Raw genomic sequence first — 16,312 nt, 5'->3', positions numbered from 1 at the left:
CAAGCTCACACTCATCAGTGTACAACTAAATTACACATATTTTACATATCCATAGGATATGCAGTTTTGTAAAAGGAGCTAATAGTAACCGTTTTAATGGGTTTACTATTTTTAGATGTTGACATCACATCTACATTTGAATCTCTTTTTCAAGCACTACAAAAATAGGTTTGCCCTTTGTAAACTTGCATTTATGAATGTGAAATGTCCAGATAAGAAAATGTTGGGGCGTAAAGTTGTGTTTATAAATAAGCCTAAAGGTAGCAAGTGCAAAAATAAAAATTTAGAAAGTTTGATTGGAAGTTTTTTTATTTCATAATTGCACATCAAAAGACATCCGACACCCAAACTACAGGATAATATTAAGATTATCATACCAGAGGACGCCTCTTAAGTCATCTCACCGGGAAACAGAAGTAAACAAAGGGACATCGCAAAGTTAATTTCACGTGATCTCACCTGGCAACGGTTGTGTAACGTCTCTGTCGCTCTCTGAATGATTCTCTGTCTGTCTGTCCAAAGCCGCGGGAACGTATTTTGAGCAGGGGGTGCTATAATGCTTTTTGCTAGGGCTGAAGTTATGACTGTGCTTTGGGCGAGCCGCTTAAGTTTAATGTTAATAAATAACGGAAGAAAAAAAAGGTCTCTGCCAAGAATAAAGATGAATGCCAATGTGATTATAAGATACAGCATAAAAACAAACACATAAACGCATGTTATCTGTATGCCTATAGCCAAATAACAATCTGTTGAACGAAACTACAAGCTGCGCGTTAACTTACCCGCTACATTTAAAACCGGCGCGACTTCTCCCCAGCTCTTTTCCTTATCTGTGCGGTTGTGGTGTGTTTTGGAGGATACATTATATAGACAATCATGTTGTTCCTCCATCTCCGCTGTCCAACGTACCCTTGCAGGAGCTTTCGCGGTCGACATTTTTAAAGGTCTGTCAGTCACCTCCGTCACCTTGCAGATGTGCCTCTCATTGGCTGTTGCGAAAGTACCAACGTCATCACCCCGATTTAAAATCCTAAATATCAAACATGTTTGATATGATCGGGGTGGCCCCGATTTCTCTCGGAGCAGATCGGGAGGTGTAAGATTCAATCTGTGAACGCCTCACATTACATGATAATCTGGACCGAACCTCGGACCCGATCGAGGTTCTGGACCCGATTTTTTCAAAGATTCTCGGGAGGGGAAATCGGGGTAAATTCTGGCCGAGAATCCTGTAATCTGAGCCAGGCTTTAGCGGTTATAAAATGCCCTTTAGAACTCAGCTCAGCCAATCAGAATCTAGGACCAGAACTGACCGTTTTATAAACACCATTATGACATCATAGCGGATTACTCACTGAAAAGCCACGATGAAGGTTGTGAGAGTAGCTATGAGATAGCGGCGTTTTGCTTTTCTCTGATTCTTTTTACTTAAATGGGTATGAGGAAGATAGCGTACAGCGTGTCTTTTGGCCGCTCAAAGCTTTGTGCTGAGTTCGAGAACGAATGGATGCACTTGGAGGCGAAGGTCGAGCGGCAGCGGACGTGCGGGAAGTCATCTTTTCCAGCTCCTGCGCCCAACCTCGGCTGTGATATTGAAGAGCCCATGGATTGGACAGACAGCAGTGAAGCAACACGGATGAGTACCTTGATGTCCACCACCAGCAACCCAAAAGCTTCATTTTCCAGAGCGATTTCGAGACCACGCACCTACATTTACAGGAGCACCGTGATGTCCACAAAGATCAGGTCAAATGCTTCATTGTCCAGAGGTTCATCGTCCAGAGGGATTTTAAGATGTACCTTAGTTCGCAAGAGCCCGAGAACCTGGCCCTTGTATTCCTCACTCTTGGATTGAACAGACAGCAGTGGAGGAACACAGCTGAGTACCTTGATGTCCACCAACAACCAGTCAAATGCTTCATCGTCCAGAAGTCCATGTAACTTCACTTACAAGAGCCTGAGCAGAGCACCTTGATGTCCACCATCAACTCAAATGCGTCATCGTCCAGAGCGACTTTAAGATGTAGCCTAATTCACAAGAGTCCGAGAACCTGGCCCATGGATTGGACAGACACGACTGAACACGGCTCCAGCAACATCAAGTCATGAGCTTCATTGTCCAGAAGTCCATGTAACTTCACTTACAAGAGCACGGGCAAAACAACATCAAGTCAGATGTTTCATCATCCAGAGCGATTTTAGTACGATGTAACTTCCTTTATGGAGCTCAAGCCACTATGTGCCATATCCGAATGTGCGACGCAAATAAAGTGCCTCTGATCCCTTACTGAGAAACTCAAGGTACGGCCTGACCTGAAGAGACCAGACCTATGGAAAACAGCCTCCACCTCTGCACGGGATATTGTGAAGCAGCATGTGAAACGTTCCTTAAAAAGATTCACCAGATTTACATCCCCCTCCCTCAAACTGCATCCAGTCATTCAATTAAAAAAATGATAATGTGCATACAGCATGTCAGCGTTTCCTATCTACTACTTTCCTAATCAAGATGTGAAAACATAAGACAAAAAAGCACAAACACCAGTTACTGTATATTGTCAAGAGTAAAGGCCTGGAATAAATAAATTGCAGTAATACTCATAGTACTAATAGTGCTAATAATATTTTTAACAAGTTACTTTATCCTACAGATATTTTATACTTGTGCATATATACAGTACATTTTAAGTTTACGTATATGCATTTTATATATAATTATTTCAATTCAAATACTGACCCAGATTTGAGTCTCTTGAATTTTCCTGTTGCAAGATGACAAGCAGGGACACCCATCTTTTATATGAAAGAGTATCTTACCAGCATCTTTTACATGAATATTCAGAAAAACACAAGTTGTCTTTTAAACTTGACAGACCGACTTACAGAAACAGATCTAAAACAGCCGTCTGGTAGCATTAACCAAACCACACATTGTCTCTAAACAACACATTTTTTTATTAAATTACAAGTTACAAATCACAAGAAAAAAACACTCTGTCTAGGGCTGTATTTCATATCCAAGTGGATCTAGCCCTTTATCCAGCAGGAGCAGTGAGGATTCCCTCATCTTCTGGAGAAACTTCTGTAGCTCCTCTTCAGAGAAAACCTCAAGGAGGAAAAGGAAGTTCGGATGCAGAACTGGACATCAGTGATCATAAGCCTTAAAGCGATACATCAGCCATGAATAAAAATGTCCCCATGTTTTACTCACCCTCAAGGCATCCTAAGTGAATATGACTTTCTTCTTGAAGAATAATGCAGTCAGAGTTATAATACCACGTATCCTTTTACTTCCAAGCGGTAGAATGGGAGTGAATGGGGGGCAATTTTTTGCTCCAAAAGTTCATCTATCGATCAAAGAGCGGCTCGACACGGCTCAGTGGTCTTATCAAAGGTCTTCTTAAGCGTGTCGATGCATTTGTATCAGAGAAATATCCATATTGACAACACAATTAACGATAATGTCTAACATCCGTTATCGTTAATACCGTGGTCAATATGGATATTTTTGTATGTTGGTCATCGTATCAGATACACATGAATACAAAGGTGTTCGTGAATAGCACTCTCTTCCTCGGAAGGAAGGGCCGAGCTCCTCCACCTGGCGAAGACCATCTTGGTAGCATCGTGCTTCTTAGATGCTATGGTACAAGAGGAAGATTAGACATAAACAAGACAAGCTACAAAACTTGCTTGAAGTAATTTAGCTGCTAAGCACACACACACACACACCTAAAAACTTCCTTATGATGGCACTGCTCTCCTTGAGGGCTTCAGCTCGCTGGGCGGGGTCAAACACCAGCCAATCTATGACATTAATCTTCTGTTGATCCTCCTGTGTGAAAAGGTTACAATCGGATTCTACTTAAACTTGCTCATTTAAATGAAATTAAAGAGAGACGTCACTGTATGCGTGCGTTTTATACTGCTGTAGCCGTGTCTAACGCAGGGGTCAGATCACGATGGGCAAACTCATCTGTGTCTCTCTCTGATGGTCTCTACCACTGTCTTAGTGATTGCCTGAACAACAGAACCTGAACGACAGAACCACATACAGTATATATTTATCAAACCATTACAACATAAATTGTATTAAATACACACTGTATATAATACTATTCTTTCATAAACTGGGGTTTGATCTGAAAACCATGACCAAACCTTTCTAGAACAGATTTCTGTAAAACTTGATTCCTGATTGGACCACTAAACTATATAAATGACATTTCATTATCATGCTAGTTTTATGTCTTGTATCATTATCACAAATAAAAACCAGTCATACCTGCTTCTCTTTCACTAGCAGTGAGATGTAAGCCTTCAGAACATCCACACACACCTCCTCTTAAGAACAAAACATTTAAAAACAATGAATAATACTATAATTTAATGTTTCTTGAGTGAATGCTCAAATGTATGGAAGCCCGTTTCCGCCAGGGTTTTTTTTTTTTTTAGATTTTAAGATACTAAGATACTTGGATACTAAGTCATTATTATGACTTAGTATCTAAAATAATGAGAAACTAACTCATAATAATGACTTAGTAACTCATAATAATGAGAAACTAACTCATAATAATGACTTAGCATCCTTAGCATAGTTAGTGAGAATTGCTCCCTATTCTAAAGTGTGATGTAACTTTTATTGTGCTACAACATTATTAGGATGGCATGCAGGTGCTTTTAATTTTTTCACTAAAGCCTAATACTTGTTTAAGTAGAATTTTACAAGGACTTTCTATCAATGTTTTTTAATTGTCACGTCTTTTTTAAAACATTCCATTAAACTTGGTTACTATGGTAACTCTTTTTCACCATGCTAAACTGCACCCCATTGTCAATGAGGTGATCAATGCCATCACCATCTAGCAACCGTAAAATAATTCGTACAGTCTCTCTGTCGGTGATTATTCCATTGAGCTAGCATTTCTGGTGCATCCACCTGTAACCGTGTGACTGCCCTGATGTCTGTAATTGTTCTTGTATAAAAGCTGCCACCTCAGCTTCAGCAGTCTTGTTCTTCCTCCTCCAACGCTGGTGTTTGCTCAAAAGTCGCTCAAGAGTTCCATGGCTAATTTTAACACCATGAACATTCTCCAGTAGAGTAATAATTTCACGATTTGCAAGGCCCTGTCTGAAATATTGCTCTATGTGTCTAAAATCCATGAATCAACACAATGCTGATCAAGCAGACTGCACATAAAACATAAGGACATACGATCAAAAGCACATAGCAGCATAGCAGACATGTGCATGTGCAGATTAAGCCAATATTACGAGAAAGTCAGTATGAAAAAGTTTCTCAAAATAATGATTTAGTAAGTCAAAATTTAGACTCAGTATCTCATTTTTATGAGATAGTTTCTCATTTTTATGAGATACTAAGTCATTATTATGAGTTAGTTTCTCATCATTATGAGATGCTAAGTCATTATTATGAGAAAGTTTCTAATTATGAGTTACTAAGTCGAAATTTCGACTTAGTTTCTCATTATTTTGAGATACCAAGTCATAATAATGACTTATAAAATCTAAAAAAATCCCAACCCTGGCGGAAACGGGCTTCCATAGAAATTAAACTATTTCTATAAAAGAAACAGAATCAAAATGAAGCTCACCATCAAGGTGTCCAAGAATAACAAACTTCTGAATTACATGATAATGCTCTTTGGTTGCCTCTATACCCTCTGTCAAAATAAAACATTTGCAAAAAAATATTAAAAAAATGCAACATACCACAATAATTATAGATAAAAGTTTAATTTCCCATCCTCACTTTGGATTCTGTTGTTCTTCAAAGACTTTCTCCACTGTCCAACTTAACAAAAATGTCACACAGCAGAGCAAATCAATCATTTAGTGGTAAATAAACACATTATTAACCAACATATGATGTACAATAAAAAGTCTTACTTGGTCTCTAGGAATTCTCTGGGTAGCTCTTCCAGTTCCTCACTTTCCAAACCAGAGGAACAGATCTCCTGCTCCACCAGAGTGTCCACCATCACCCGGAAATACGCCCACACAGTGTCCTCCCACGTCTCACACACAGGTAACTCGACAAATCATACACATTTAACTAAATGAATGCAAATGAATAACAAGAAAAAAGTGAAATGGTTGGACGATTGTACCTGTTTATGGTTTCCACTCAGTGCTGCATAGATGGCTCGTTCATATTTGTTGAACTGCTCCTAAAATCGCTAAATCAAATCTGAATTTTAATCAGAATCCCAAAATAACATTCTAGATGGGAACCCTTTATTTTATATATTTAAGTCAAATTCAAGTTCTCACCTCTTCTGCCAATCTCCAACAGCACACCTTCCACACACTCCTATGAGGATTCCCCTCCACCGGCTGCAACCCTCCGCCTCCTGAACACAGAAACAAAATGTGTATAGTGATATAAAAAAAGCAATAAATCCAGTTCTGTCAGATAACAGTATGAATCTAACTGGTGTATGCAGATGAGCGTGTGTTGACCTTCACTGATGTTGAAGTGGTCTCTTCTGTCTGATGGGAGCGTCAGGATCCAGTTCTGTGACTAAAGGCCTGCTGAAGCCACTACTGGACTGATTCCTCCTTAACTTCAGCGTGTGGAGAGTGTTCTCCCTACACACAAACACACCTTCATAAAACACTGACTCGCCTGCATTATATTAGACTTGGCATCTGTTTATAGATCTCCAGTAACTCAGCATCATCACTTACCAGTACTCAGATTTGGCATAGTACTCGATGTTATCTGAGAAATCTCTTATCTCGTCTTTAGCTATACTCTCCAGCCAGTCCACCACCAGCTAGAAAACAAAACAAGTGTGAGATGGCCCTTCTATAGAGAAACATAGGATAGGTGGATGGATGAAGGTGTACCTGGCTCTGTCGCACCATGCTGTCCTTCTGGAAGAACTGCTCCATTACTGTACTGTCGTACATCTACGCGTAAAATATATTTTAAAATTTAAAATACATTTTAGGACGAAAGTTTTTGTGAATCACGATTTGTTCGTGAAAGCGTTCGTACACAGGTTTCACACACAAATTTGTGCGTACGCATGCTTAGTGAATGAGACCCATTGCATGTCCATGTTTAGACCAAAGTCATTTGAATGCACATTTGCACCATCGCACCAATTTCCAAAGTTTTTCCAACTACACTGTCAACAATTTCAGACCTCTTTAACTCAACATTTTGTAGTGACTTGATAGTGATTTTTCTATAAATTCAAGGAACAGACTATTGCCACAAGTGATAGTTAACAATTGTGCCAATTTAAACATTCAGATGCAACAAGTCATTAAAATGATATACAATTTTGAGTTGAGGTCTGATTTCTTCAACATTGCACGAACAAGAAAAACTTGAGACCAAAGTTTTAATTTCGGAGAAGTTGTGTTTGTCCTGTACTCGGTCTAAAGGGCCAAATAACAAAAATTTACGTAACTATAGCTCCACTTTTTAATCAAGCACCCTGACATCTCGCTTTGAAGTCTCCCGCATACCGGAATGAAGAAATGACACCGAAGAAGTTGCTATTATAGAATTCAGCTGTTCTCTGTTGGCAGACACGGTAATCGCTGAACTGAACATTTTCCAATCGTTCCTACCTCCAGCATCCAGCTCATCTCAGCATGGACATGTCAGAACCCCCTCCAGGCTTTCAACAGTCCTGATGCCTCTACAGAATACTAACACCTTCCCAAATAACCAGAGCCACTCCAACAGAAAACTCCTCAAAGACTCACTTCTGCTCCCAGAGGTAGAGTTGAACCAGATGTTCATTCTGTCTTATCTTCATTTGAAGTGTAAGGTTATTTGCGAACTAGCTCAGTTCTTAAGTTGGGGGTTTCGACATTTGTTTTTAAAACAAGTCTTGACTAGATCATTATTTTTCATCCAGGAGCAGTATTTGGAGATACTTCTGGAATAATATGAAGAATTAACAACAGCACAGCCATCTGCAGATTGCATCAGACCTCCGTGGCAAATCCCATGATCCTCTCTTTCCCACTTGCAGCCACAGCCAATCGCCCTCAGCCGTAAGAGACCCATAAAACCTTAAAACAATTTGGAAACCTCACCGGCCTCGCTTCATCGGGCCATCATTCGTAAGCATTGCCTGATCTCAACAGCCTTCTTCTGCTTCGCCAGGAGTTCTGTGCTGTTTGACATTCACCCGCCAGCTCATTGGAATGAAATTGAAAATGCCTCTGTTTTTTCCTGTCCCGTGTCGGTTCATTGTTCAATGTTTCTCGTATGTTGTTCCTTGTTCAATGGCCACTGTGTTCATGACTTGCCTTGCGTGTCCATTAAAAGTGAGTTTTGTTTGTTTAGGATTTTTAGTTCTCGTTTTTCCCCCTTGAGGGAAGTTTTTGTTTTCCTTTTTGATAGGAGTCCTTTGTTTATAGTGTTTGTTCGCCCATTGTGGGTTTTTGTTTTATTATTTAATAACCCTTTTGTGTTAACCCCTTATTTGCTGCCTGCGCTTGGGTTTTTCCTCCATTTCACGACAAATAGGGCCTATTTTCTTTGGGTTAAGTTGAAATAGTAGTTAGATGCTTTTTACTTATAAATAGTGGCAGATAACATTACTATTTGCACCTCAGTATTGTTGTGCATTAAGCATTATGTAAGGGATAATGTACAGGCAGCCAGTTGTTATGGCAGAAATAAGCCCCCGACAGTGTGATCAGTGATCTTGTATCTCACTGAAGGGGCTTATTTCGCGATAACAGCCGGCTGCTTGTACATTATCCTGCTTATTACACGGCTACTTGTCACATGAGAAAAAAAACTGGACATAAAATGTGAATTTGAAATATTTTATTAGCTCATTTTTACCGAATGCTGACCTTCCGCGAGGAAAAGACGTTTAGTTTCGGTTTTAAAGTAACGACGTTCAAACGTCACGAACAGGCAAATTGGTTTAATCATTTGTAAATATAATGTCATATATGTTGTTAAAAGACATATTTATCATTCATTTTTGTGTAATATTAAACTGCCCCTCTCAAAATGATTTGCAGCATCCGGGTTACAGGGTGTTATTAGTTTTGAGCGGTTGTAATTTTAACAACCCTTGGAATGTTGCGACTGGCCAATCAGAATCAAGCATTCAAAAGAGTCGTGTAATAAGCAATAATAACAGACAGTAAATCATTATATTTATAAAAATTATTAAATGATGGCAATTTATTGAGATATTAAAGCCCTATACCACCCCTAACCTTACCCTAAACCTAAAATATATGAATAAAAATGAATTTTAAGTCTTAAATCAATTTTATTGAAAACAAATGCCTTTATGATCTGTTAAGTAATAAAAAAGGTTAAAGGTTTTCAGCGGGATTAGATCCCCGGTCTCCCATGTCTTTGTCGGCACAGACTTTACACTTACCCTTACACTTTACACTTATACCACTCGAGTCACTGTAAGACAAGGCGTCAATCTTAAACTTTCTCTATTCCAATCACATATTGGTGGGCGGAGCTAGTGTAAATAGTCTCTGCCAACAAGGCGAAGGCGGGCTATTTGTACTCAGTGTAAATAGACACTACGTTAAAGGCACACGTCTCTTGTTCGGTAATCGCCTGCACGTATGCTTACAGCACAGTTCTAGCTGCGGCTGAAGGTTGAGCAGAAAGACACGGTGTTCTGATGCCTGCATGAAAGTGTTTCAGAGCATGAAATTCATCAGGATTCTGCCATCATTTCTGCTGTGATGTTGATTCATTCATATTTTGATTCCCAACAGCAGAATCAACCTCGTTTCATAGGAAATACGTACCACCAGGAACATATTGCAACACGGTATCACAATTTCCAACAACGTTAACAACACCAGATTATATTAAACTTGAGTGTAATTTAATCAGACGTTGTATTTTGTGTACGTTTATTATTACGAAAGCACAATTTAGTCATATTTGAGCACGTAACACAACCCTGCCCCTTAACCTAACAGTGTATATTATACAATATAAAACACAGCACGTAACAGGAGGATGATGTCACCATTCTGCCTGTCATGTTTTGTTTTGGCCACTAGGAGTCCCCATTGTGTTCTGTTTTTGATCCCTGTTTAATTTGAGTAGTTGTTTTCACCTGTGCCTTGTTTTCCCGTGTAGTACTTAAACCTTACTTTTTCCTCAGTTCCTTGCACTATGTTTGTATGTCTGAACTCAACCTTGTGTGTTCTACCCATGTGGACTATTGCTTGTTTGCCTGCTTCCCGAGACTGGATTTCTACTGTGACCTTTTTTTGGTATGTGTTTGTTCCCCTGTGAACCCTGCCTTTTTTGAGTTTGTTCTATTTTTGATCACGAGGTTTTTTGATTTTGGACTTTGTGGATTTACCTCTCCACCTTTTGGATTATTTACTTTTGTGAAGACCCTGCGTTTGCTTTTGGCTTTTTATTTTATTAAACTGGAATACTCAATCTGCTGTGTCTGCCTATATCTTCTGGGTTCCATCTAATACCACGTGGCTCGACTGGTGTAGTGAGTATCCCTTACACCAGAGACCCGAGGCCGGGTCCTGACAGAAACATAGTGCCATCATGAACCCAGAGGCAGCCAGCTCACAGGAGATCCTCTCTACACTGTCTCGCCACGAGGGGGCGTTTCAACGCCACGAGGCCATGCTGGTACAACAGGAGACTTTAATGGCGCAACACTCCCAGCTATTGTCACAGATGCTGGAGTCCGTTCAACGGATGTCGGATCGACTTCCCGCGGCGCCTGCCGCTCAAGTCCAGTCCATCCAAGTCCCCATGGTACTAAACCCCGGGGTGGAACCTCGCCTTCCACCACCTCAGCGATTTTCAGGTGACCCGAGTTCCTGTAAAGGCTTTTTTACCCAATGTTCACTCTCGTTTGAACTGCAGCCTTCCTCGTTTCCCACTGACCGGTCGAGGATTGCATATATCATCACGTTGTTGTCTGGAAAAGCCCTGGCTTGGGCCACCGCTGTGTGGGAGGCTCAAGGTACCTGCTGCTCCAGCTACTCTGCCTTTTCGGAGGAGTTCAAGCGAGTCTTTCGACACCCTGCCAGTGGCCCAGAGTTGTCCAGGAAGCTACTAAATCTCCAACAGGGCCATCGCAGTGTGACTGACTACGCCATCCAGTTCCGGACGATTGCAGCGGGGAGCGGCTGGGATGATGAGGCACTCATGGCATGCTTCCTGAACGGTCTCTCTGGCTCAATTCAAGATGAACTTGCTACCCGGGAACCATCAGAAGGTCTTGAGCACCTGATAAAACTAGCTTCCCGCATTGACAACCGACTGAGAGAAAGGGAATTTCATCGCAGACCTCTCTGCCCATTCTCCACCGGTCCCAGTCCTGAGTTCCATCCATCTTTCTCACAAGCACCTCCAGAACCCATGCAACTGGGACGTACTCGCCTCTCCCAGACAGAAAGAGACCGTCGGATGAGAGAACGTTGCTGCTTGTATTGTGGCAGACCCGGTCATCTCCGTCATGCCTGTCCCGAGCTTCAGGGAAACGCCCCAACCCGTGCAGACCAGGGAGAACTGTAACGGGGAATGTAAGCACCTCCCATCCGTCCAACTCCCGCTTCCTTCTTGCAGTCACCCTCTCCTGGGACAATCAAGAGCTACCCCTACGAGCGCTGGTGGACTCTGGTGCTGCAGGAAATTTTATGGACGGTACCTGGGCCAAAGAAAACAACATCCCTACTGACTCTCTTACCTTTCCCTTGAAGGTCACTGCGCTGGATGGGAGACCTCTGGGGCCAGGCCTAGTTTCCCGAGCTACTACCCCTCTTCACATGACTATCCTTCGACACAAGGAGATGATACGGTTTCATCTCATCCCCTCTCCCGAGTTCCCCCTCATTCTTGGATACCCCTGGCTCTGTGATCACAATCCGGACATTGACTGGGCTGTGGGGTCCATCAGTCAGTGGGGCCCCACGTGCCATGCCAGATGCCTATTCTCGAGTTCCCCTGACCCTTCTCCCGAGGTTCTAGAGTCCATTGATCTGTCCCGAGTCCCCAAGTGTTACCATGACCTTAAGATGGTGTTCAGCAAACAGAAGGCCACTACGTTACCACCCCACAGGCTCTACGACTGCACCGTTGATCTGCTTCCAGGCACCTGCCCTCCCAGGGGCCGGATCTTTTCTCTGTCTCCGCCAGAACGGCTTGCTATGGATTCCTATATCCAGGATGCCCTAGCAGCGGGCTTGATTCGTTCGTCCACCTCACCTGCAGGGGCAGGTTTTTTTTGTGGCCAAGAAGGATGGGGGACTACGTCCCTGTATCGACTACCGAGGGCTCAATAGCATCACAGTACGTAACCGGTACCCTCTACCCCTCATGGCCACAGCCTTTGAGTTACTGCAAGGAGCATCCCTCTTCACCAAGCTGGATCTGCGGAATGCATACCATCTTGTGCGGATCAGGCAAGGCGATGAGTGGAAGACAGCTTTTAACACTCCCACCGGTCACTACGAATACCGGGTGATGCCCTTTGGCCTGACCAACGCCCCGGCTGTTTTCCAAGCCCTTATTAACGATGTGCTCCGGGATATGCTCAACCTCTTTGTGTTCGTCTATCTGGATGACATCCTCATCTTTTCGGCCTCCGCCCAAGAACATACGGAGCATGTCAGAAGAGTCCTCAAACGTCTTCTCGATAACCACTTGTACGTCAAGCCCGAAAAGTGTGAGTTCCATGCCTCTCGAGTACAGTTCTTGGGATTCGTAGTGGAACCTGGCCGTATCCAGATGGACCAAAAGAAGGTTGAGGCGGTAGCAGATTGGCCCACCCCCACGTCTCTCAAAGAAGTCCAACGCTTCCTCGGGTTCACGAACTTCTACCGGAAGTTCATCAGAAACTTCAGCTCTATAGCAGCTCCCCTCTCTGCCCTTACCAAGGGTGGCGTCGCTGAGTTTCGGTGGGGGGCGGAAGCTGAGGCAGCCTTCGTGAACCTTAAGCAGCGGATCATCTCTGCTCCCATTCTGACGCTTCCTGATACGGACAAGCCCTTTGTTGTGGAGGTAGATGCATCTGAAGTGGGGGTTGGAGCAGTACTGTCCCAGAGAGGTGATGACAAAAGACTCCACCCTTGTGCCTTTCTCTCGCACCGGCTCACACCCACAGAGAGGAACTATCACGTAGGAGACCGTGAGCTCCTGGCGGTCAAATTGGCTCTAGAGGAGTGGAGACATTGGCTCGAGGGGGCAGCACATCCTTTTCAAGTACTCACGGACCATAAGAATCTAGAGTATATTCAACAAACCAAACGGTTGAACTCTAGACAAGCACGTTGGTCCCTCTTTTTTAACCGGTTCCAGTTTCTCCTAACCTTTCGGCCCGGTTCTAAAAATCTCAAGCCTGACGCCCTGTCCCGAGTATATGCTCCCACCACTCGAGACGACACTGACATACCCATAATCCCCAACACCAAGATCGTGGCACCCGTTTCATGGGTTATTGAGAGAACAGTGCGACAAGCCCTAGCCAGGGAACCGGATCCAGGAGGAGGGCCTCCCAATCGTCTGTTTGTCCCTAAGGCTGTACGTGCTCAGGTTCTCTTCTGGGGACACTCTTCCCGCCTCACTTGCCACCCTGGCATCGATCGCACCCTCGAGTTCCTCCGAAGACGGTTCTGGTGGCCCACGATCAAAGAGGATGTCAGCACCTTCGTCAAGGCATGCCACATATGCAACCAGAATAAGACCTCCAGTCTCTGCCCTCAGGGGTTACTCCATCCGCTGTCCATTCCCCATCGGCCCTGGTCCCACATCTCACTGGACTTCATCACTGGTCTTCCCTCATCCCAAGGCAACACAGTGATTCTAGTCGTCATTGACAGGTTCTCCAAGGCAGCCAGATTTATCCCTTTGCCCAAATTACCCTCTGCTAAAGAGACTGCTGACCTGATTATAATCCACGTTTTTCGGGTTTTCGGTATCCCCCAGGATATAGTTTCGGACAGAGGCCCCCAATTCTCTTCTAGATTCTGGAAAGCATTCTGCCAGCTCCTTGGAACCGAAGCCAGTCTGTCGTCTGGGTACCACCCTGAGTCTAACGGGCAGACGGAGCGGATGAACCAGGAACTGGAGACTACTCTCAGGTGCATGGCCTCGAACAACCCTTCCACCTGGTCTTCATTCATTGTTTGGGCAGAATATGCCCACAACACCCTACGCTCTTCTGCCACTGGGATGTCTCCCCATGAATGCCAGTTTGGCTATGCTCCCCTGTTGTTTCCTGACCAAGAGGTGGAAGTTGGTGTTCCCTCAGCTACATCATTCATCAGACGCTGTCGACTCACATGGAGAAAGGTCCGTCACAATCTTTTACGTGCCTCTCAGTCTTACCAACGGCAGGCCAACAGACGCCGCCGACCCGGTCCCACCCTTCGCCCTGGTCAGAGGGTATGGCTCGCCACAAAGAACTTGCCCCTACGAGTGGAGTCCCGCAAACTTGCCCAGAAATACATCGGACCCTTTAGGGTAGCCAGGAGAGTAAACCCTGTTACTTACCGGCTATACTTGCCTAGTTCACTTAAGATTAACCCCACGTTCCATGTATCCTTGCTAAAACCTGTTGTGTCTTCTCCCTTTGTCCCGGCAGGCAGACCCCCTCCTCCACCTCGCATCATCCAGGGCCAACCAGCTTATACCGTCCGCCGGATACTGGATACCCGCCGAGTGCAACGATCCGTGCAGTATCTGGTGGACTGGGAGGGTTATGGTCCTGAGGAGCGCTCCTGGGTTCCTGCCAAGGATATATTGGACCCGGACCTTATTCGACAGTTCAAGGCCCGTGGTCTCGATAGACCCGGTGGGAACGTCAGGAGTCGTTCCTAGAGGGGGGGATTCTGTCACCATTCTGCCTGTCATGTTTTGTTTTGGCCACTAGGAGTCCCCATTGTGTTCTGGTTTTGATCCCTGTTTAATTTGAGTAGTTGTTTTCACCTGTGCCTTGTTTTCCCGTGTAGTACTTAAACCTTACTTTTTCCTCAGTTCCTTGCACTATGTTTGTATGTCTGAACTCAACCTTGTGTGTTCTACCCATGTGGACTATTGCTTGTTTGCCTGCTTCCCGAGACTGGATTTCTACTGTGACCTTTTTTTGGTATGTGTTTGTTCCCCTGTGAACCCTGCCTTTTTTGAGTTTGTTCTATTTTTGATCACGAGGTTTTTTGATTTTGGACTTTGTGGATTTACCTCTCCACCTTTTGGATTATTTACTTTTGTGAAGACCCTGCGTTTGCTTTTGGCTTTTTATTTTATTAAACTGGAATACTCAATCTGCTGTGTCTGCCTATATCTTCTGGGTTCCATCTAATACCACGTGGCTCGACTGGTGTAGTGAGTATCCCTTACACCAGAGACCCGAGTTCGAGGCCGGGTCCTGACAGATGATGCTGTTTATTCAAAAAGTGCAATTATTTCAAGCGTTCCAAGGCCAAAGAACAGACCCAAAAGCTATCCCCTTCTCCGTCTGCCATAAAACTTTTTTATTTATTTTTTATTAATGCCATACAGTGAATACAAAGAGAAACATTCACATTATATCACACAAATATAAATGTAAAATCAAATAAGCCAGAGTCTGATTACGTATAACAAAAAAGAGAGAGAAAAATAAAATAAATAAATAAAAGGATAGGGTTAATCAACAATAGCATATTTGCTTGTAATTTTAAAAGCTCTGATTGCTTTTCTATTTGTACAATTTTGTAAAATATTACAATAAACATTAAGTTCATGAGAAAATGTTAGCTTGGAGTCAGACCATTTCATTTTATGAATGTGAAATTTCCCCAGTAAAATTAACAATTGTGTAAGATATATTCCATCTTTATCCAATCCTTGATCATTAAAGTATAGTAACATGTCCAATCCCGTTAGCTGTAAAGCAATGTTTAATCTCTTCATAAAAAAAAACGTTCCATATCAACCCAAAACTATTTTGTGTGTATGCAATGGAAAAATAAATGAAAAATGGTTTCTTTTTCAATATGACAAAAGCAACAAGAGTAGTCAATATTCAGTTTAAATCTTTCCAGCACATGTTTAGCTGGATATATCCTATGCATTATTTTAAAGGACACTTCTTTTACTTTATTATTATTAAAAAACGTATCCACTGTTCGCCAAGCTTAACGCCAATTCACATCTCCAAACACCGAAACGAGCTGGGGGATAAACAATTCTATTGAGTATATTCCTAATGTAGTTATTTGTGACTCTGTTTTGCAAAATGTTAGTATTGCCAATAAATATTTTACTCTTAATGTCTGTAATATTTGGTTCTTTCTCTTGTGA

The 16,312-nt window shown here is 42.9% G+C and overlaps 1 pseudogene; it reads right to left on the bottom strand.

Annotated features, from left to right (window-relative positions):
• Positions 1-1,428: 1,428 nt before the first annotated feature.
• Positions 1,429-7,660, bottom strand: LOC130554821 (nuclear pore complex protein Nup107-like; annotated as a pseudogene).
• Between the last annotated feature and the right edge of the window lie 8,652 nt (positions 7,661-16,312).

This window comes from Triplophysa rosa, linkage group LG5 (assembly GCF_024868665.1).
Source record: "Triplophysa rosa linkage group LG5, Trosa_1v2, whole genome shotgun sequence".
Taxonomy (NCBI): domain Eukaryota; kingdom Metazoa; phylum Chordata; class Actinopteri; order Cypriniformes; family Nemacheilidae; genus Triplophysa; species Triplophysa rosa.
This window is presented reverse-complemented; position numbering and strand designations above follow the sequence as displayed.